This window comes from Mustela putorius, unplaced genomic scaffold, assembly GCF_011764305.1.
Source record: "Mustela putorius furo isolate JIRA1106 unplaced genomic scaffold, ASM1176430v1.1 tig00000784_pilon_pilon_pilon, whole genome shotgun sequence".
In the NCBI taxonomy this organism is placed as follows: Eukaryota; Metazoa; Chordata; class Mammalia; order Carnivora; family Mustelidae; genus Mustela; species Mustela putorius.
In genome coordinates, this window is record NW_025421479.1 from 14,720 (window position 1) to 37,149 (window position 22,430).

Consider the following 22,430-nt stretch of genomic DNA (forward strand, 5'->3'; position numbering starts at 1 on the left):
GTCCCTATTCAGATTTTTTTTCTTATTATTGTCTTTATTTCCTGGTTTCCTAGATGTTGCTCCTGTGTCAGCATAGTTTAGCAGTAAGTTCTGATAAATGAGAGTTTATGTTTAAGTGCCCTGTGTCGGGAAGTTTTTCACCACTTATTGTGTGTGTGGTCTGGGAAACCACTTCCATATTTCAGGGAGTTTGTGGGTATGTTGTTTGCTTGCTTGCTTTGTTTTTATTTATTTACTTATTTTTAACACAGTCTTCTACTTTATTTTCCCTGATCTTACTAACTTCTGATTGCTTCTATTGGTAACCCACCAAGTTGTTAGTCTCCACTTATAACTAGCTGATTGCTTTACTATTTTTATCAAGTCCCTGAATTATTAATTGTTCCACAATGTAATCCAAATACAGTTAGGCTCTTCACGGCCAGGGACTGCTCATTTTTGAGGCTTGCCCTGGCCGTCCTTGGACAGGACAGAACTCTCTTCTCTGTGGAGCAGCAGCTAGCATGCTAGGGATGGAGAATTTGTCCTTCACTGTGTCCTCCCTCCCCATTCAGATCTCCCCTATGGAGAAGGAGCTGTGCATGTATATACATGGAAAGTAGGTAAATCTTGTGTTGCTATCCAGCTTCTACACTTCATTCTCCTCTATGCAGGTCTATCCTTGGAGCCTGGGAGAAAGGATCTGTTGGTGTTCAATAGATGCGAATCCACCTAGAAGAGCTCCTTTGCGACAGATTGCTGGGGCAGTTGATATTCAGTTGTCCAGCCCCTGGAATATTTCCTTACAGGAGAAAGTTGCAGCCCCAGCTTGAAGTGCCTGGCCTTGCAGGGTTCTTAAAAATTTCCCTAGACTTTGTGGAATGATGGCTCTCAATTTATTATAAGCCATTTGTGCAATCTGTGGAAACATTGAATAACTGACTTCATTAATTTTAGACAGTTCATTAAAAGTTTCTCTGGTCGAGGGGGCACCTGGGTGACACAGTGGGTAAAGCGTCTGACTCTTGGTTTCAGCTCAGGTTATGATCTCAGGGTCATGAGATTTAGCCCTGTGTCAGGCAACATGCTCAGCTTGGCATCTGCTTGAGTCTCTCTTTTCTCTAAAATAAGTAAGTAAATCTTTGAAAGCTTTTCTTTTTTTTTTTTTTTTTCCTCTGATAATGAGTTTCATCAAGCTCCTCACACTGATTTTACTGACAAGAAATTTTAAAATGTTGGATTACTTGTTGTTCAACATACAACTGATCCAATATTCTTTTTATGAATAAATATTTAGCAAAAAACTTTGGTCTAGATAATAATTAAACACTCAAGAAATTAAGGTTTTTTTTGTACATGATGGTTAATGTTTAGGTATTTTGAGACATACAAATTATTTAATTTTTCATATTGTTTTAAAGATTTACTCTTGTGTTTGCCTGGCCTTTCGTATGGACTGGCCAGATGACAACTATTTAGCATTTTATAGGACAATAGTTGGGGACAGTGCACAGATTATCTTTACAAATTCAAGTGTGTGTTTTTAAATTATGTAACAGCAAAGTGACTTTATCCTAATGGTGAGAACTGCCCTAATTTTTCAATGAATATTCTCCTTTCTCTGGACTTCAGAGTTCTTAATATATAGCTCTGCATTTCAAAGATCTACAATCTCTAGTGGGGGGAAAAAAAAAATCTACAATCTCTATTGTATTAACAGACCGGGTAGTTTATCCATCCATGTCACTTTCTAAGATATTACTCTCAGGGAACAGAAAATTATTAATTCAAAAGTAGGACATTAGTTAATGTTACTGAAAAATTGCAGAATGATGTCTTAAAAGTCTCCTTTAAGAGAAGAAAATCTTCACTAATAAAAAAAAAAATAAAGTACATTAGTAAAAAACGATATGGGGAAAAATTTCTGGGCGTCATGAGGCCCTGCCTGCGTACTTACATAAAACTTACCTACTCTCTCTACCTATAAATATCACTTTAAAGATTGATTGTAAGCCATATTCTGTGCAAAATAAATGACTGCTCTATGGAGAAAAGTTCAAAAAGACAAAAGAAAACATATTTATTATATAACAGCATGCCAGTTTTGATGTAAGTTATTTGGAAGAAATATAATAAAGTGAAAACTGTATTTGAATTTAATGGAATAAAAATTTAATTGTAATACCTTAGCCAAATTAATTACAGTTTCTCTTTTTTTTAAGATTTTATATTTTATTTATTTATTTGACAGAGATCACAAGCAGGCAGAGAGGAGGGCAGAGAGAGAGAGGGAAGCAGGATCCCTGATGAGCAGAGAGCCCCACGTGGGGCTCGATCCCAGGACCCTGAGATCATGACCTGAGCTGAAAGCAGAGGTTTAACCCACTGAGCCACCCAGGCACCCCTAATTACAGTTTCTTATTTTAAATTTCCCTATAGGAAAGGTAATATTGACTTTGCAACAAGTGGTGGTAAGGATTAATATAGATATATGTAAAGTGTTATAATAATAATAATTAATATAGATATATGGAAAGGGGTTATAATAATATAATAATATATAATAATAAAATAATAATAATAATAATGTTCTATCTTTATTAATTATATCAAAACAACACCGTGTGAGAGACACTCTTCTAGTACTTTGTAGATGAAGAAGCCAGGGCATAAATGGTTTATATGGAATGGATCCAGAGCTTGAATTTGGTCATTCTTACACCAATTCTTTTTTGTTGTCATTGTTAATGTAACCTAATTAGAGAAGTACTGTTCTCTGATTTTTAGAACATTGGTATTAAAATATTGGTATAGTCCTAATGTCACTTCTTAACCATGAGAAGTGTTTTAACCCATCTAAATCTTAATTCTGTCATCATTACTGCAAGAGAACATAATATTCCACAGAGGTGTTGTGAATAATCCTTGTTAATCTGTTTTCTGAGGGATAATGCATGTAATAGTAATTGGAACAGTTGATTCATTAATTAAATGGAATAGGAAACGGTGGGTTTATTATGGTCATGTTTACATGATACTTCGTCTACATTATAAAAAATATAAGATTTTAATTTAGTGACTTAGATTTTCATTTTTTCCTAAAAATTAATAAATCTATTTGTGTACAAGTTAAACCATTTCTTAAAGATGTATTATAAGTATTGCCCTTCGAAATATTATTTTTAACCAAGTAGAGCTCAAAATAATATAAATGATAAAAATGTTCAGAATTGTCTTGCAAATATTAATCATGTGGATCATTTATTCTCAAGAAAACAATGAGAATTCTATAAATATTTGTTTGTTTTGTTTTGTTTTGTTTTCTAAATAGCATTAGTTCTGTACCGAATACAAAGTTTGTGTACTGGATCGTGCTGTAGGATGTAACTTAGTGTGTGGAACCACTGGTTGACTGGCAATCTGGACCCAGACACTCTCCCTTGTCCTTAGAATGCACACTCTCCCCACTGTTTCCACAGTGGAAGTCATTTTCAAGGATGGAGCCTTGAGAGAGTAAGGTGTTGTGTGAAACCATCTGGACTGAGTATGTGACTGAGCCCCATTCTGGTGAGTGGATGTTGAGATCTAGTCATCTTGTGGCCACCAAAGGTAAGCCTCACATGTAAGTTCCTTTGCTTATTAAACCTGCCACCAAATACAAGCAAAAACAAATGAACAAATAAACAAGCCTGCCACCTACCAATCTAAAATAGCTCATCTCTTTCTTCAGTTTTTCTTTCTTCATTACAGGAGCCAGTTTTAGATTTCACCTAGGAAACTTTGGAGATTGCAAACCCAAAATTGAAAAATATATTTGCAAATACCTATTTTATTGAAGTCTCTTGAACCCAGTTAAAGTTCAATGTAGAGACACAATGTTTTATGTTATTCTATTTATTTATTTATATTTTACAGTTTACAATCATTGACTTCTGTCTTCTAAAAGCAGACTTAGGTTATCAAGAACAATAAAAATGTGATTGAGTAGAAGAGGTAGAAGAGAAAAAAATTTCCCTGAGAAACTGATAAAATAATCTTTCTAACAAATAAGAGGTGAAGGGCATAAATATATTTTACTTCACAGCAGTCTAGAAATACACCTTGATATTTAGAATTTCATCAGGAGCAAACAAAAACCATATTTGTTATGTTAGTACTCTCTAACATAACAATGTTATGAAATATGAAATATATCTAGATCTATAAACTTATTGTCATTCTGTATTTTTATTGACCCAAAGGTGAAAGAAATCAATAATTTTCATATAATCTTTGTACATATTTAAAATAAAAATTACTCTATGTGAATACTGATGAATTTATATTTGCAAATGGTCACAATGTCAAGGTATTTGCCAAAGGCGAGAATATAGATTTGGGTTACCTAATATCTATCAAGGATAATCGCTATTCTTTCTCTATTGTTTATTAAAATAAAAAAAATAAATCTTGCATCTAGATGACATCTATAACTACTTACACCAGGTTGCTAATTATAGTAGTTAGCCAACTCTGATGGGAACTATAGAATTATGTTTTAATCTGACTGATTTGGATTCCAAAAACAAAGACATTCATTCGTGTATATGAAACATTGCCTTTATGCCTTTAGCAAATACATTATTTCTATAGAGATAACTGAGAAAATATACTATATAGCTAAACTATTTTTTCTCTAACAACAATCACTTGAGTCATAAGATGGAACACAGTAGCAAGTGTACGGTTTGAAGCCATAGAACCTATGGTTTGAATTCTAACCCTATCTTAGAAAAGAATGTGGCTTTGAACACCTATCTGTATCTTGCAGTGAATGCTCAATACGTACTTAAAATCACTCCACTGTATTCTTTGAAAACTCAGGATGGAATCTATGTAGAGGTGGTAACTTTGCCTCTTATTTGCTTTGTTTATTCTTTTCCATCCTATTCTTCATTTTCATTCTTAAGTACTGAAACTTCATTTGCTTTCATTTATTTGTATATCTCTATCCATCCATTTCCCCTGTAACTGTTAGGACTCTTTATTTCCATGTAGAATCATAGGTCAGCAGACATCCATTAATTTCTTCCAAAACCACTAAACAGGCACACCTCTGACATTTGTTGGGTTGTTGCTAGAATACAAATGGAGGCTAACATTTTGTACGTCTAAGAAATTTAAAGTTGTAAGTAAAGTTAATCCATTGTGAAAATGTTTTTTTTCCTTCTATTATGACAAATATATCTCCATTCCAACAAAATTGACAGATATGATTAAAGCTAAGGTTTTAGAAAACTGGAAGCCTGCAAAGTATCAAATAAAACCAATATTGCCTACTTCTGGGTGTTCCATTGATATACAAGTAATGTTTATATTAATAACAAAATAAGAGTATACACAATACATAAATCCTTCTTATTATTCCATAAAATTTATTGTTTCTATATATCAGGAAATTCATTAGTTATCTTATTCTAATGGTAGTTTTATACAATCAGTTGATAGTGGGATGCCTGGGTGACTCAGTCGGTTAAGCCACAGCCTTCATCTCAGGTTATGATCCCAGCATCCTGGGATCCAGTCCCGCATCTGTCTCCTTGCTTGGCAGGGAACCTGCTTCTCTTTTGCCTCTGCTTGCCGCTCTGCCTGCTTGTGTGCATGCTCTTTCTCTCTGAAAAATAAATAAATAAATATACAATCTGTTGATAGTAATGATGAAGAGATTTAAATTCTAAGTATAGAAAATATAAATATATTTTCATGAAAAAATATAATTTAATTTTAATGTTAAAAGTCAAAACCTTACATATATACTTCAAAAATGCTTACAAAATTTTTTTCTCCAAGTATATTCAAGTTATGCATTAAATTGATAGGCAAAATACAATTATAACTAATACGTATCAATTTTTAAAACCAAACTTATTTAAATACACCTGAGTTGTTACATAATTTTGAACATCATATTAAAATTAAATTGAAATCTAGTTTCTAATCTGAATAATTCATATCATGCTTTACTAATTATGTATAGATATTTTATATCAAGATTTGAGAGTAATAAATGTATAGTTAATATTGGAAGATTTCCTTACTGCTATGGGGCAATTAGTTACCACTCTAAGTTATGAGTATTTCAGTAACCATGGACTGAAGGATATAAATAGGCATAGAACTTTGATATTTGGCATCAAAACAGAAACAATACATTCAAGACTTCATTATATTCACTGATTCATGTGGAGGGATATGACAATTCTTTTTTCTTTTCTTTAATCTTCATGCTTTTGATGATCAAATCCTCTCCACTTTAGGAAGCAGCATTCTCCATCATCAGCTGCAGCAAAAACTTCGTGAGACTGGGTATTTGGACCATGCTGTCTTCCATATTAAGATTATAAAACGAGAGATGTGAAGATTTTCCTGGGGTTTTAAATGCTGTTGATCATGAAAATGATCTCAGCAGTTTCATGGCAACACAAAGCTCTGAATCCCTACTGATGGAAGTGGCCAGTGTATGACTGTGTGTGTGTGTGTGTGTGTGTGTGTGTGTGTGTGTGTGTGTGTTGTGATATGCTGGGACCCTCTATATTTCTGACTTCTAAAACACAGTTCCCAAGGAAATAGACTTGTCCTCTATCCTGAGATGAGTTACTAAGATTTGATAGGGTTACTTTATTTTCTTGATGCTATGTTTGTCACTATTTCTACTATATTTCTTGATGTTACTTTCAATAACACATATTTCTGTCATTTCTTCATTTTTTTGATCATCTTATTTGTTTGGAGACTGGTTACATGCTACAAAGGTGGCCCCCAAATTGTATTCTTATTTCTGCTATAGTTTACTTGTCTTTGGTAATATCTTTCAGGTCTCCAAATACTCTGAGGACTTTAACTTTTTCTTCTGACTCTAGGTCAATTTTTACAATGGCTATACTTCTACTTTTCTAAACAAACACTATGACCTCCTAAGCCCTGTGTCTGATTTTACTAGATATTTTTCAAGACTTTCTTCATACTTAAAACTGTTCTGGTTTCATAGTGCATCTTGGCTACACTGGCTCTACTGAACGTTATCCATCAAACTAATATGCGCTTTTACGTGTTCAAGTCCTGAATTTGTAAGGTGTCCATATTTTCTCATTCTTCCAGGGAAATCCAGGTTTATGCTTAACTGAAATAATTATTTTTTATAATAATAAATAAATACCGATTCTCTTCTTCCCCCCCCCCGCCTTAATTAGGCTCCCTGCCCAGAGGGCAGTTTGAACTCATGTCCCTGAGATCAAGACCGGAGGAGAGATCAAGCGTCAGATGCTTAACTGACTGAGCCACCAAGATGCCCTTCTTTTATTCCTAAGTTTCCTAGCATGATGATATTGCATAGTGGCCCTTTATATAGATCTCTGAAGTCTCTCTGAGTTTTTTATTGGTAATATCCTTTTATCAAATCCGGCTAATGTTTTTATCTTGTTCCTCTTATATCGAGCTTGTGGAAATTGTTCCCAACACAGGGGAACCAAAAAGATTAATCCTTAGAAGAGTGGACCTCTTTCCTGTTTGTCTACCAAATATTTCCCCATCGATTGCTTCACAGCTGCTCTGGCGATCTAAAACCTCTAGTTAGAAATATTTAACTATTTCTTATTCAGTATAATTTTTCTTTTCTTTATAATTTTAGGTTTTTCACAAAAGTCCACTTATTGTACAAAACCATTAAAAAATACACAAGGCATTTTTTCTACACTTGGTCAAGTATTATTTCTATATTATGTATTTTAACTATTTACTAAACTGATTTTTCCCTTACCATCATCATATTCAATAGTAATCCACTAATTCTCCAAGTTAAAATCCAATCAGCAAGACATTTTCATGAGACAGATATTTCAGTTAATTATTATTCGTTATCTTTTAAAATATTTTCTTAGGAATATGGTCTTACTATTGCCATACTGTGAATTAGGACAGTATGGGTTATCTAATGAGAAAACAATATCTAATGTATTTCATTTTTAATTATCTTTTTTCTTTGTAGACATCTGGAGACCATCATATTTAGCCAATCTTTAAATAGGCTACATATTATCCTATTATTTTATTATAATTTTTCTGTAAGATTCGCAACCACATTTTAAAAAATATGATAAATATTTTTCTCAGTAAAATTTAATCTTAAAAAAAGATGATTTTCATGCATATTTCTGCCTTTTGAACTGCTTCTAATGCATCAAACATCAAGCATCCATATTTGAACACCATTTATATAAGATTTACTAGATCAAACAAAAGATAAACCCAATTCATAAGACCATTTTGTAGGATTTTTAACACACTAGAGCTTGCTTTTACATTTTTTTTATGATCATAAGAAAGAAACAATAACTTGAGGCTAAATTGTTGCTTAGGCCACTTTTCTTCCAGAGAAACTCGTGTTTTAAAGACCTTTCTCCATTTTCTCTTTTAAAAATCCTTCTTTTTCACAGATACAAGGAAGGTGAAATGTGGGTAGTTTAGATGCCAATATTGTAGCTCCAATCCAAACACTCCACTGACTTCTGCAGGTGATGAACCAAACCAAACCAAAACAAACCCACATACACCAGTTGACACTTAGGCATTATTTCATTCTAATAAATTTCTGAGTTTAAGTAAGTTATTGAAATATCCATTATATGGATGTAAACCTCATATTTTCCACACACTAACTTGAACATGACCACAAAATTATAATCTTTCTCAATGTCCCATTCGTGCAAACATTCTTTTAGTCTTTCATGATCAAGTAAAAAAAAAAAAAAAGAAAGAAAGAAAGAAAGAAAGAAAAAAAACCCTAAAGGTTACAATTAATTTCTGAATCTTTTCTTTCTTTCCTCTCCCTCCTGAGGATTTTTTTTTTTTTAAATTTCTGTTGTTTAACTTAGCATACACTGAAAAAAGTGAAAAAAAATGCAAAAAGGTAACTTTGTGATAACCAAGAGATCAGGTTAGTGACTTTCCTCTATTTCAGAAAGCTTCTCATGCTACCTCCCTCTTCTATAGAAGGACGCACAATACTAATTTCTACAGAATAGTTTTGTTAGCTTTTGAAATGCAGCCACTCTGAAAAACAGTATGGAGATTCCTCAAAAAAATTAAAAATAGAACTACTCTATGATCCAGCAATTGCATTAGTAGGTATTTATCCAAAGGGCACAAAAATATGGGTTTGAAGGGGTATAGGCACTACAACATTTATAGCAGCATTATCAACAATAGCCAAACTATGGAAAAAGTCCAAGTGTACACTGACTGATGATGAATGGATAAAGATGGTGATGGTATACACACACACACACACACACACACACACACACAGGACTATTACTCAGCAATAAAAAGAGCGGAATTTTCTATTTGCAATGATGTGGATGGAGCTGGAGTGTATTTTTTTTTTTAACATGTTATTTATTTATTGGCAGAGAGAGAGAGATAGAGAGCAAGAGAGTGAGCAACAGGCGGACAGAGAGGCAGGCAGAGGCACAGGAGAGAAGCAGGCTCCATGCTGAGCAAAGAGCCCCATGTGGGACTCGATCCCAGGACTCTGGGATCATGACCTGGGCCGAAGGCAGCTGCCTAACCAACTGAGCCACCTAGGCTCAGGAGCTAAAGTGTATTATGCTAAGTGAAATAAGTCAGTGACAGAAAGACAAATACCACATGATTCCACTAATCTGTGGAATTTAGGACAAAACTAAACTAAACAGATGAATATTGGGGAGGGTAAAAAAAAGAGAGAGAGAGAGAGCAGGCAAACCATAAAAGACTCTTAATGATAGAGAAGAATCTGAGGGTGGATGGGGAGAGGAGGGGTGGAGGATGGGGCTAAATGGTGGTGTGTATGAAAGAGGGTACTTTTCTTTTTTCTTTTTTTAATTTATTTTTTAAAGTATTTTATTTGTTTATTTGACAGAGAGAGAGAGAGAGAACAAGTAGGCAGAGAGGCAGGCAGAGAGAGAAGGGGAAGCAGGTTCCCCGCCAAGCAGAGAGCCCAATGAGGGGCTTGATCCCAGGACCCTGAGACCATGACCTGAGCTGAAGGTAGAGGCTTAACCCACTGAGCCACCCAAGCGCACCTAAGAAGGGTACTTTTCATGATTAGCACTGGATGTTGTATGTAAATGATGAATCATGAAATTGTACTCTTGAAATTAATATTGCACTGTATATAAACTAACTAGAATTTAAACAAAAAATTGGAAGGTTAAAAAAAAAAGAATTGTCATCATTCAGTATGTATTTTTTTCCATCTGACTCCTTTCCCTTAATATTATATTTGTGAGGATAATTCATGTTCTGTAAGTATTATTTAATTCATTTTACTCTGTATAGTATTTGATTACACAAGTATTCCATAATTTACCTATCTTTCTAATGATGATAGACATAATTTTAGAGTTTTGCTATACTATGAATAGCACTGCTATGACATTCTACTACATGTGGTATGGAGAATAGATACTTATATTTCTATTGAGGACACTCCAAGAAATGGAATTGCAGAGTAATGGCATAGATGCTCACTGAGATTTAGTAGATAGCATAGAAGATGTACATATTCTCACTCACAGTGATGTATGGTAGCTCTGGCTCTTCTACACCCCCAGGCAAAACTTAGTATCGAACATTGTGGTTCAAATTTGTCTTTCTGTGATGGTTTGATGAGGTTGATATCATTTGAATATTTACTGGCTATTTTGGTTACCTCTTTCATTTTTCCACCTGTATGTTTCTTTTTTCTTGTTGCTTTGTAGGAATTCTTTCTATGTTCTTAATAGTTTCCTTTTGCCAAATGCAAGTGTTGCAAATACTTCCCCAGTAATGACAATATCTCCTTTTATTTTTATCAGTGGTATTCTTTTCCTTCCAGAATATATATTGATATGCCATTGTTATCTTATTAGCTACAAAATTATGTTCAAGGTATTAAGGAGGAGAAGTTTTCATTTTTGGTATACATTCCGTAAGCTGAGTTGGTAATACAAAATTAAAGAACAGAGATATATCACTTTCTATCCACAGCATTTATTAAGAGAATAAAAAAGAGGTCTTTAGTTCCTCTACTTTTCCCAGTATGCCACATTAGAAAGCTTTTCTCGTCACTGAAATTGATTTGTCTCACCCTTTAAATATCATAGTGACAATTGTATTCCTTAGAAGCAGACATTCTGTTAGAAGCAGACACAAAATGCATACATTTTGTGATCTCTCACTCATGTGGGCCCTTTCAAGTTCCTAATTTTTATTTATATTTTTGTAAATAAATTGAAAAACTTTATTCTCTTGAAAAATACTTCCAAAATGTAAGATTCATGCTTGAGAAAATCTGGATGTGATGCAGATCACTTTATTACAAATTTGGTTGCTTTTCTCTTACAAATAGTAGTAATCAAAATTATCTAAATACTTAAACCTTTGCTACTCATGAAGTTAATATAACACAGCAGAAAAGACAGTGAGAGCAATGAGTCATTAATTGACTGATGATGTGTAATGGAGCTTTCTAATGAGGGAAATAGTAAGTAGAAATGGCCATAATTAGTTCTAGTAATGAAAATTAATAAATTTAAAGTCATAAATCAGAAGAACTATTACATTTTGCCAAATGTATAAACTTCCAGAATGGGGAAAATCATAATATTTTTTTTCCACACTGAGCAATTTTGATAAAGCATGTGTCTTGAATGGGAAAGTGTATCTCTCTGACTTCTGCAAAATTTCAGACTATAGTATTAGGAGAAATTAAGTTAATTAGGCTGTTTATAATTAAATATTCAACCTACAGGGGTTTTCTAATCGGTTCCATATATCTTAAGAACAGATTGCCCATTGGAAATAATTGTTACCTGAATTGATAGCCAATATTAAATAATCCCTTACACGCGAAAGTAAAATCCTTGAGAAGCAATATTTTAACTAAATTTGCACTGTTCATGAGTAGAAAAATCAATCCAGCTTTCTGAGTGGAACATAAGAATTCTTTTCCAAGAACTGCTTAATGTGACACATTCATATAATTAATGTTTTATAAAGGAAATTTCACAGCACACACTTGAGGCTATGAAGTTTTATTATCGCTGGATATAATATGCCACATTCTCTGCTTATTATTTCAGATTTTAAAACTTTTGTAGTGCAGAGCATTACCTGTTGTGCATAATATGCATAGATCTAAAATCCCCAGGATGAAACACTTTTTATTTTTCTTCCTATATTATTTTGAAAAACATTGCTTATACTTGATGCCTCTCTCTCCCTTCTGGAAGCCTGCTGGTCCAGACTTCATGACTTTTTTTTTGCATCTGGCTTTTTTTTTCCAACCCCACAGCAACTTCCCATGCTTAGTTCCTTATCAGCTCATGCTTAGATAACAGAAACTAGCCCCTAATGTGTGGTTCTGTCCAAATCTTGTATATCAATAGTTCATAATATTCACTTACATTTCCTTAATGTATCAGCTTCCTCTACTCCTGAGAAGAACAAAGCAACAGCAATAGCAACACATACTGAGTTTTTTACTTTTTTTTTAAAATTTTTTATTTTTTATAAACATATATTTTTATCCCCAGGGGTACAGGTCTGTGAATCACCAGGTTTACACACTTCACAGCACTCACCAAAGCACATACCCTCCCCAATGTCCATAATCCCACCCACTTATCCCAAACCCCCTCCCCCCAGCAACCCTCAGTTTGTTTTGTGAGATTAAGAGTCACTTATGGTTTGTATCCCTCCCAATCCCATCTTCTTTCATTTATTCTTCTCCTACCCACTTAAGCCCCCATGTTGCATCACCACTTCCTCATATCAGGGAGATCATATGATAGTTGTCTTTCTCCGCTTGACTTATTTCGCTAAGCATGATACGCTCTAGTTCCATCCATGTTGTCGCAAATGGCAAGATTTCATTTCTTTTGATGGCTGCATAGTATTCCATTGTGTATATATACCACATCTTCTTGATCCATTCATCTGTTGATGGACATCTAGGTTCTTTCCATAGTTTGGCTATTGTGGACATTGCTGCTATAAAACATTCGGGTGCATGTGCCTCTTTGGATCACTATGTTTGTATCTTTAGGGTCAATACCCAATAGTGCAATTGCTGGGTCATAGGGCAGTTCTATTTTTAACATTTTGAGGAAACCTCCATGCTGTTTTCCAGAGTGGCTGCACCAGCTTTGCATTCCCACCAACAGTGTAGGAGGGTTCCCTTTCTCCGCATCCTCGCCAGCATCTGTCATTTCCTGACTTGTTCAATTTAGCCATTCTAACTGGGTGTGAGGTGATATCTCATTGTGGTTTTGATTTGTATTTCCCTGATGCCGAGTGATATGGAGCACTTTTTCATGTGTCTGTTGGCCATCTGGATGTCTTCTTTGCAGAAATGTCTGTTCATGTCCTCTGCCCATTTCTTGATTGGATTATTTGTTCTTTGGGTGTTGAGTTTGCTAAGTTCTTTATAGATTCTGGACACTAGTCCTTTATCTGATATGTCGTTTGCAAATATCTTCTCCCATTCTGTCAGTTGTCTTTTGATTTTGTTAACTGTTTCTTTTGCTGTGCAAAAGCTTTTGATCTTGATGAAATCCCAATAGTTCATTTTTGCCCTTGCTTCCCTTGCCTTTGGCATTGTTCCCAGGAAGATGTTGCTGCGGCTGAGGTCGAAGAGGTTGCTGCCTGTGTTCCCCTCAAGGATTTTGATGGATTCCTTTCTCACATTGAGGTCCTTCAAAGGACCACTTCAAAACTGCTAAAACTTATACAGGAATTCAGTAAAGTGTCAGGATATAAAATCAATGCACAGAACTCAGTTGCATTTCTCTACACCAACAGCAAGACAGAAGAAAGAGAAATTAAGGAGTCAATCCCATTTACAATTGCACCCAAAACCATAAGATACCTAGGAATAAACCTAACCAAAGAGGCACAGAATCTATACTCAGAAAACTATAAAGTACTCATGAAAGAAATTGAGGAAGACAGAAAGAAAAGGAAAAATGTTCCATGCTCCTGGATTGGAAGAATAAATATTTTGAAAATGTCTATGCTACCTAAAGCAATCTACACATTTAATGCAATTCCTATCAAAGTACCATCCATCTTTTTCAAAGAAATGGAACAAATAATTCTAAAATTTATATGGAACCAGAAAAGACCTCGAATAGCCAAAGGGATATTGAAAAAGAAAGCCAACGTGGGTGGCATCACAATTCCGGACTTCAAGCTCTATTACAAAGCTGTCATCATCAAGACAGCATGGTACTCGCACAAAAACAGACACATAGATCAATGGAACAGAATAGAGAGCCCAGGAAAAAAAAAAAAAAATAGAGAGCCCAGAAATAGACCCTCAACTCTACAGTCAACTAATCTTCGACAAAGCAGGAAAGAATGTCCAATGGAAAAAAGACAGCCTCTTCAATAAATGGTGCTGGGAAAATTGGACAGCCACATGCAGAAAAATGAAATTGGACCATTTCCTTACACCACACACAAAAATAGACTCAATGTAGATGAGTTTTTTTTACTTATTAAAAAGGAGAGAACAAACCTTCCATATTTGAAGTCAACTTGTTCTCAAAAATGATCTTTTCAGTGTTTGCTTCCAAAAAACCTCTAGTCAATTATCAACAATAGCCAAAGTATTGAAAGACCCCAGAAGTCCATCAGCTGATGATAGATAAAGAAGGTGGATTCTACGTACACAATGGACTCTCATTTAGCCATCAAAAACAATGAAATCTTCCCCTTTTCAGTGATGTGGGTAGAGCTAGATGTATTATGCTTAGTAAAATAGTAAATAGTAAAATGACAATGCATGTCATTCAGAAAAAGTCAAATACGATATGGTTTCATTTATATGTAGAATTTAAGAAACAAAACAGGTGAACACAAGGAAGGAAAATAAAAATAAAATAAAATAAACAGATAAGGAGGCAAACAAGAGATTCAGCTAGAGAGAACAAACGGAGGGTCGCTGGAGGGAAAGTGGTCGGGAATGGGGGACATGGGTGATGGGCATTAAGGACAGCACTTACTGTGATGAGCACTGGGTGTTCGATGTAAGTGATGAATCACTAAATTCTACTCCTGAACCAATACTACACTATATGTTAACTAACTTGAGTTTATTTTTTTAATATATATTTTTTAAGATTTTATTTATTTATTTGACAGAGATCACAAGTAGGCAGAGAGGCAGGCAGAGAGAGAGGAGGGGGAAGCAGACTCCCCGCTGAGCAGAGAGCCCGATGCGGGACTCGATCCCAGGACCCTGGGATCATGACCTGAACTGAAGGCAGAGGTTTAACCCACTGAACCACCCAGGTGCCCCAACTAACTTGAGTTTAAATAAAATCTTGGAGGTTAAAAAAACAAAACAAAACAAAACACCTCTAGTCACTAAGAATATTTGGCATGTTTTATTAATTTTAATATTTTTTCTTACACAAGTGTTCATTAATTCACTCACTCAGGATTCCCTTCTTATATTGGAATCCCTTAAATTTCAGTGTATGTTTGTCTTTTTCTTGATCTCTACCCCAGTTTCACTAGCTCTGAGAGATATTGTCTCTATAATGCCGACAGTGCTTTTAAAAGACAAAAATAATAGTCCAGTTTAGTTCTCAGGTCTATGTCTAATTCAAACAGTCTAAAATAATTCATTGAACTTATAAATATTTTTAAAAAATATATTTTGGTTTATGACAATTTACAATGCATGTGAAATATTATCTGGCTCATAGAGTTGATGAAGTGATTAATATTTTTACTTATTCTCATGGCATGTGAGGAGAAGATAGGACTAATATTAATTCTCATAAATAGATAAAAATGAGAAAAGCCAAAAGGTAAGTCTCAGTTACATACTTAATAAGTTCCAAGGATAAGGCAAAAAAACCTTAATCAGTGCACAAATCTGAAAAGACAGAGTACAATTGCAGGCCAGGAACAAAATAAAATTGATTAAACTAAATCGAATATATGGGGTGAACCTATGAGGAGATTGGCACTCTTGTGATATTAATGGGGTTATTGTTTTCACCTACATGGTTCTTTGAGGACTTAGTAAGGATTAGAAGTACTAGTTGGATGCATTTCTCCATGCAGAAATAACAGATGTAAGAAAAACATACATATGTGAACATCAGCATAAAAATTGATATTGATCTAAAACATATATAACTAAACATAGTTCACACTTCTGCTAATTAAATATGAGACATTTTAATTTCCAAAAAGTTTCCTTACCAACATCTGTTCTCTTTTGACAGAATATAAAACTTTAAAAAGCTCTTTCTTTTTTATTTTTTTAAGATTTTTATTTACTTTTTTTTTTTTTTTTTTTTTTGAGAGAAAAAGAGAGGACTAGCAGAGCAGCAGCAGTCAGAGGGAGAAGTGGACCCCCCACTGAGCAAGGAGCCTGATGTGGGACTTGATCCCAGGAGTCTGGACCATGACCTGAGCTGAAGGCTGATGCTTAACTGACTGAGCCACCCAGGCATCCCTAAAAGGCTTTTTCAAGGCTATATTTTAGGCAAGATAAATTTTAGATGATTAATTATAATCACAAAATGACCCCCAACATATTCAGAAAGAGGAAAAATTTGTAAATAACCATATATATGCCAGCTCCTATGCTCAATGACTTCACATGTATTTCACCATTTAGTAAATATCACAATGTACTATAAAGAACAGTAGTTCATTCCCCAAAATGTATTTCATACATTACTACTCAAATACAGTAATGAGAATTATATTCCTTCTAGTAGTATGTTTGATTTTGGGGAGGAAAAACTGACTTTAATGACATCTGGGATGGCAGAGGACCCTTTCCCAAGAGAAACAAACTTTACTGGTGAAAATTATAAAAAAAGCAAACAAACAAAAAACAGCAACTGAAACATTTAATGTCCCTGAATACTGTCTTAAGGATATAAACAAAGATAAACTTATTGAAGAAAATAGAAATTCTACTAAGTGTGATGAAAAAATACCAAGGGAGTGGAAACCTGAGCCACGGTGCTTTCAAACCTATAGATTTGAGTATGATCAATCATTACTCAGGTGGGTGCGGCCAAGATTGCTCTCTCTCTCTTTCCAGGTCACAGACTAGGGCTACAGTCTCTCCAAGAAATGCAAGACATCAGCAATTCTTTTTTCTCCCCAGCTCTATGTTGTAGGACCTGTATTCCAGACATTAGACAATGAGAGATCTGGGGTTCCCCTCTCCCATCTAACCTCAACCCATAAGAAAGGGGGTCTATTCCAGAGACAGTGGCCCAACATCCTTGCTTAACCATTATTCATAGGATAGAGGTTTTATGCCAGTAGAGGCATGCTGAGAAGATCACATGATCTGCCCTTGCACAGAGCCCTGTTTGTAAACCAAAGGTTTCATTCTAAGGGACTTTGGCCACTGTCTCTACCCTTATCTCAACGCCACAGGAGACATGCACAAGATTTACACAAGAGGAGAGGAAGGCAGTAAGAACAAAGTCCTCTCCCCAAGGAAACAGGCTATATTCGGAACAGAGCATGAGGAAGTTTAAGCACACGGTCACTGTTGAAAACAATGGAAATTTTGGTAATAAGCAATTAAGAGGGGGCTGGTAGTTCATGAGAGCAACAAGCCAAACTTCAACCTGTCAGAATTTTAACAGACAACCAGGCAAAACTATAGCTGAGAAGACTTTGCTTAGAGCCAGATTGAGCCCCTCAAAATGTACTTAAAAACTAATTTTTTTTGGCATGGATTTTTTTTTCTTTCTCTCATTTTAAAATTGAGGTATAATTGACATATAATGTATTTTCAAGTGCACAACATAGTGATTTGATATTTGTACACATCACAAAAAAATAATTACCATGACAAATGTAATACCATCTATCACTATACAAAATTAATACAATATTGCTGACTACATTCCCTTAACTGTACTGAACGGGAGGAATATTTGGAAGGCATATCTGATAAAGGATTGATATCTAAAATACATAAAGAACTTATACATCTCTGTAACAAAAAACAAATACCTCAGACAGTCTGATTTAAAAATGGCACAAAACATCTGATTAGACACATTTTTTCGGAGGAGATATACAGATAGCCAACAGGAAAAGCAAAGCTCATCACTAGGCATTAGGGAAATGCACATAAAAACCATTAATAAGCTATCACTTCACATCTGTCAGAATGGCTACTATCAAAAGACATGAAAAAATAGATTCTGGTGAGGATATGGAAAAAAGGGAAAACTCGGAGCACCCGGGTGCCTGAGTGGGTTAAGCCTCTGCCTTCAACTCAGGTCATGATCCCAAGGTCCTGGGGTCAAGGTCTTGGGATCCAGCCCCACATCAGGCTCTCTGTTTCCCCCTGCCTCTCTGCCTACTTGTGATCTCTCTCTCTGTCACATGGATAAATAAAATCTTTAAAAAAAAAAAAAAAGCGAATCCTCTTGCACTGTTGGGAATGTAAACTGGTGCAGCCATTATGGAAATCAGTGTGGAGGTTTCTCAAACAATTAAAATCAGAGCTATGATACGAATTCCATTTTTTAAAAACAATCTTTTTTTTTTCTTTCCTTAACTATAAAAAACACTTAACTGCTTAACTGTAAAAAACACAGACATAAAAGGGAAGCAGCAGGACTGCATGCAAACTCATGTCTTGCTGGCCACTGCTCTGTAATTTGTTTTAAACCTCAAATGAACAGGACTGCCTGTGTGCCTCAGGGCCTCCAGAACCACTGGCTGCAGAAACTCAGTGACCTCTAGCTGTCTGGCATCTCCCAATGCCTCTGTGGCTGAGCTCATTATAGTGGTGATAGAGGACACTGAGCCATTTACCATCCCAGTGTTGCCAGACCAGGGTCTCCAACTGGCTGGTGAGAGGCTGACCCCGCCCATCCATGTAACAGAATGTTGGGGATGTGTCACGGCCGGCACGACAAATCAACCAGGAATGTGAGGGTAAGAGGATGAAGAAAAGAACTCAAGAAGCAGAGAGATGGGGGCAGGAGGAGCACTGAGGAGGATGTTCAACAGTGCTAAGTTTATTCAAAGCATTAAGGCCATATATATGGTAATAATAGGAGAAGCAATACACCTATGTCTAGTTAAACAACCACGAGTTCCCATAAGTTTCACACTTAACTACAAGCAGACCTTGTGACGCCCAATGGCTGATGCCAGTACAATTGTTCTGTACTGATACAGCAAACCTGAAAGTAATTTATGGGCTGTACTAGGGCAGCAAGGACCAGCCACGAACTTAAGACCCCAACCGAAGTGTTCTCATTTGTTTAGCAAGCATGTGGGAAGTCACGTAGGCGAGTGCACAACACATAGAACAGACCCTTTCTCAGTGCTACTCAACTTTTCCCATCCTAAACCTTTTGTTAGGTTATTCGGACTTTAAAGGAGACACAAGTCAGGGCCTGGTTTGGTCCTCGTCTCGAGCATTATTGCGGCCTCCCACGGGGATGTAAGCTGCATACATGAATCATGTAGCTGTGTGGGTTCAGGATGGCGGTGTGATAAACTTGCTGCTTTGAGATAGGAGATTCTTGAAGTAAGATTTATGGAAATCGATCCCCTCTGTGAGAGGTCATCCTAGGCCTCAAAAAAAAAAAAAAAAAAAAGGTAAGGTTTAAATCACAAATCTTCCTGTAGGCCTCAAGGACCCCATTGTTAACAACCTTAGTCCATTGTTTCCTGATCTTAATAATCTCCTGTTTGTGCACTTTGATGTCCTCATCTTTCATGGTGCTGGGGCAGCTCTCTATGGAGCTCTCCATACCATCTGCAAACTGGATACACCATGGTGGTTTCTGATCCTTTACATCACCCCCTCTGACTGCTTATTCAATATGATTTTGGGAGCTGGAAAGTTCCTAGAGAAAAGCATTGCCGTGAGCATGACACCTTTCAGTTTTCTCAGATCATTGAACTTGCACAACTATTTCATATTCCCTCAGTGATGCATTATGGAGGCCACTGGGGGATCTTTGGAAGACTGATGAGGTACGATGCATTTTGTGGGGTTTATGGTTTCTGTTTAACTATGTTTTTGCTGTAGGAGTCACTGTATCCCACTCTCGAGATGGGAAATCATAGGCTCCAGCTTTGATCTGCGGATATAGCTTGTGCTGATCTTCATCCAAGAAAGGATGATATCCCAACAGAAAGATATATAAAATGAACCCACAGGCCCAAATAGCCACAGGTTTTCCAGAGGGATTTTTTTTTTTTTTCCTCAAGGCCTCAGGGGACAAATAACCTGGGGTTCGATCAAACTTAAAGCAAGTCTGCTGTTCTCATACTTCCATAGCAAGACCAAAATCAGCTACCCTTGCATCTACTTTCCTACAGAGGGTTTTCAGACTTGAGATCTCAGTGGACAATGTCATGCTGGTGGATGTGTCCAATACTTTCCAGAATCTGATGGACACCATTGCTAGCACCAGCTTCACTGTGTACTCTCTAGCCACAATCTCTTCAAAGAGCTCCTTGCCAGGAAGAAGTTCAAACATGAGGTTGTGAAAACCTTCTTCAGAAATACTCTCATGAAAGTTATGATGTTTCAAAAGTCAGAATATTCAGACCTCACATTATAGTTTTTGGTCATCCTGGGCAGATCACTTCTTGGTGTTGATGATTTTTGCAGCATATTTCTGTATGGAAGAATTCTTCACACATCTGCAGACCCCTGAGAAAGTAGCACTATGGAGCTCCTTAAAGTTTTGGTAGTCATGCTGAAGTGGGTTCAAGTATTGATGGTGGCCATTTTGTCGAGCAGGCAGACATGGTGGTGCAGTTCACACTGATGTCTGTGCAGTCACCACTGCTCAGCTAAGGGAGCTGGAGGAAATGAGGCAAAGCCCCCAAAGGCTGGCTCAAATTTAATTGTATCAGACTTTGGAGCAATGTGTGTTCCAGGACATAACTCATACAGGCATACTCAACAATGTTACCAATTGACTTTTCATCAGATATAATGGAGGTTGGACTATAGTAGTATGTCAATCAAATATGTCAAGAAAGAAGAATTAAGGCAAGAATTCTATATCTAGCAAATCTATTTACAACAACAACAAATCTGATATATATTGTTTCTAGCAGACTTCACCACAGGAAATACTAAAGGGACTCCGTCAGGCTGAAATGAAAGGATACTGAACAATAAGTGGAAACCACACCACAGAATAAATAACATTGTTAAGGTAACTACATAGGTAAAAGAAGTCAATATAGAAGTACTTTTGTAACACTTTTCTACTATCTGATTTAAGAGAACACCATCTAAGACAGTAATTGTAAAACAGTGTTGATGTATTTCTAATGGGTCAATTCATCAGGAAATATATAAAAAATATATGTGTAAACACATATATGTGTGTAAAAGAAGTAGTTATAAAAGAGCACTATGATCCCATTCATTTAAAATGTCCAAAACAGGAAAATTCTTTCAGGGAGAAAGTAGATTAGTGGTTCCCAATGTGGTTTGGTGGGAACTGGGGAGTGACTTCTGGTAGATGAAAGATTTCTTTATTGGATAGATAGAAATATTCTAAAATCGATTGTGGTGATGGTTCAATAGCTCAATGAATATACTAAAAAAGTTATATAATTTAAATGTTTGAGGTGTATACTATGTGCATTATATCCAAGTAAAGTTGTTTAAAAATTACCTTATATCTACTATGACAAGATGTAAAATTTAATTCCAACTCCCCCCCACCCTACCAAGCCCTTTAAGCAAAATTTTCAAAGTATTTATTTATTTACTAGTTATTTATATTTTTGCTTTTAAAAGACAGCCACAAGAAGATTTGCACTGTCTTCATCATTGAAACATTAAATTTCTGGATATGATTATTAGCACTGCTGCAGTCATTTAGCTACATATCTGTGAAAAACAAGTCAATACTGAGGACAAAAAATTAGAGTTTTAGAAAACACAAAACAAAAATACATTGTTGCATCTCCTTAAGTAATTGGTTTTTATGTGATTATTTCACCCCTAAATACTGGGGCAAACTCTTTCTTCCTTAATGTAATAAAAGGCAGCAATCCCTTAGCTCTGAAATCATCATTCAGGAGCTTCCTTACTGTTTATCTGCTTTGAAAAATCAAATATCAGTGCCTTCCTAAGAAGAACTAACCATGGCGTAATTACTTTCACTTGCTTGATTTGCCTTAATACCTTGTATCCTTTACATTCCTCATTGTTGTGATAACAAGTTGAGGTGAAAGCCACTTTAGATGAGCCTAAGTTGTTGTTCATCCCTGTCTTTGAACATGGTCTACTTTGTGTGTTGACTTTGCCTAGGGCCTTTGATGATGTCATTAGTATGCTATGAGATCAGTGCATCTTAAAGGAAGAATGCATTTAGTAGTTCTAATCAGAGCTAATACTA

The 22,430-nt window shown here is 35.6% G+C and overlaps 1 pseudogene; it reads right to left on the reverse strand.

Moving 5' to 3' along the window:
- Positions 1-18,772: 18,772 nt before the first annotated feature.
- LOC101693649 lies at positions 18,773-20,797 on the reverse strand (annotated as a pseudogene).
- Positions 20,798-22,430: the final 1,633 nt, after the last annotated feature.